Source organism: Echinops telfairi, unplaced genomic scaffold (genome assembly GCF_000313985.2).
Source record: "Echinops telfairi isolate 266 unplaced genomic scaffold, ASM31398v2 ScPeMD7_3;HRSCAF=10, whole genome shotgun sequence".
Lineage (NCBI taxonomy): Eukaryota > Metazoa > Chordata > Mammalia > Afrosoricida > Tenrecidae > Echinops > Echinops telfairi.
In genome coordinates, this window is record NW_022103899.1 from 44,125,847 (window position 1) to 44,128,061 (window position 2,215).

Sequence of the window (2,215 nt, forward strand, 5' to 3'; positions counted from 1 at the left end):
AGCACTGGGTTGGGATGTTTTCTTGATGTGCACTTAGCCTTTATATAAAACCCTCTCTTATACATGAGTTTCTGTGGATTTGTTTCTCTAATGTATCCAGACTATCACAGAGTTGTACAAGCCCCCAATAAAATGATTTTAAAAGAAAGAAAGAAAATCAAAGAAAAAGCCAAAAAAGCCCCAATATCCCACCCCAGTCCAGATCAAGTCCATAAGTCTGATATTAGCCCATACGTCCACTGCCAGTCTATAAATTTCTCTTCAAACTCACACAGCACATGCAATGATGCTGAATGCAGGAACATCACAGGGTGGTGGGGTGGAAAGTCTTGTGGATCCAGTGGCAGTGGAAGCATCTCAGCACTGGCCTAGGTCTCCATGTAGCTCCTCCAGATCCAGAACTCCGGCTGCCATCAGCATAGCTTCATGTGGCTTGTCCACAGGAAGAAGTGGAGAGAGAGTGTGTGTCCCACCTCCAGGGTGTTCCCAGAATCCTATGAGAAGGCCACGCCCACAAGGAGGGATCCATCAGCCTGTGACCTGATTGACAGGCTAGACTCCACCCCTTCATTCTTTTATCAAGTTGGCATAAAATTGTGTAACTACCACACCCGGTGACATTCAGCCCGCTAACACACGTGGGTCCGTGCTGAAGGCCTCATCCCCGACACCAAGGGGCATCTTGCTCGTGCAGTTGTGGTTCTCACTGCCAAGTCAACCCTGAGTCATAGCAACCCCATGTGCACAGGAACAGATCAGTGCCCACTCAGGCCCGTGCATCCTCACCACTGTCACCCTGCGCAAGCCCTTGTTGAGGCTACTGGACACTTCAAGTGTTTTCTAACCGTGGGACCTTCTCTTCCAACCCTGTTGTGATTCATAAGGCTTTTTCCATTTTTAGCAGATGGTCTTCATTTTTGTTTTTAAAATCGTGTTATTGGGTGCTCTTACAGCTCTTATAACAATCCATACAAAAATCATATCAATCACATCTGTGCATACGTTGCCATCATCATTTTCAAAACAGTTTCTACTTGAGCCCTTGGTATCAGCTCCTCCCTCCCCCACCCTCCCACCCTGGAGAAACCCTTGAGAGAGGACGAACAATGGTAACCATCGTTCAGATCTTACACCACCTGCTGTCTCCCTTCACCACCACTTTTCTGAAACAGAGTTCCAGAGCTTTTTCCTAGTCTGTTTTAGTCTGGAAGTGCCAGCGAGTCCTGTCCAACATAGCCGGCCACAGCACAGCAAACTGACAGATGACAGGCACCACACCGGGTACAATCATGAACCATGTTTTATATAGGAAGCAAAGCACAGAGAAGGTCGGCCACTTGCACAAGGGTTTTCAGCTGGGAAGGGAAAATGGCAGGATTCTCGTCCAGGCAGGGTCCCTCCAGAGCGGGCACCTCACTGGACTCCACGGCCCTGGGCTTGCTGGCTGAAGGGCCGCAGGGCCCTGGACCTAACAGTAAAAGGAGAATGAGGTGGCTGGTTCCTGCCCTCCCCCACCCCCAGCCTGCGGGCACCAGGCGGCAGGTAGAAGCTCCTCAAACAACCCTCGGAGCTTCACCCAGCAGCCAGGCTCTGTGCACACTAGTGGTGAGGTTGTTTGGGGACCGCTGACCCCCTTCAGTGCCTCTCAGATCAGGTCCAAGCAGTGACTGCTGCATCTGGCCATTCCCCATGCCACCCTCGCTGAGGTTGCAAAGATGGAGAGAAGACAAAATGCTCCTTTGCAAGCTCATGTCTGGGAAGGGGATGGGGATCCAGGTGAGAATGGGGAGTACAGAAATTCCAGCTGCAGGGGCTTCCTGCCTGCAGCTCCTGGCCATACCAGGTTGGGAGCAGCTGTGTGAGTGATTTGCGGGAGAAGGGTTGGCTGAAGGGGAGGGGGTATTTGTATACTCGGTGTCTGGTCCGCTTCCCAGCCCCTTAAATTCTGGCCCTGGTTCTCCTCCCTCTCCTTAATCAAAGCCTTCAAGTCTTCCCAGAGTCCATCTGGGCTTCCTCCGGGCACAGGCCAAGCTGTCCACACTCAAGCAGATGGACATGGATAAGCCCTCTCTCACCGGACAAGGCCACTGTCATCCTCAGATTGTTAGTGCACCTCTTCAAAGGGTGCCTGGCCTGCCCCAGGCCCTTCTGAGACCCCCTTCATCTGACAAGGCTCACTTCCTGCAAGACATACCTGAGGAGAAGCTGCATGGAC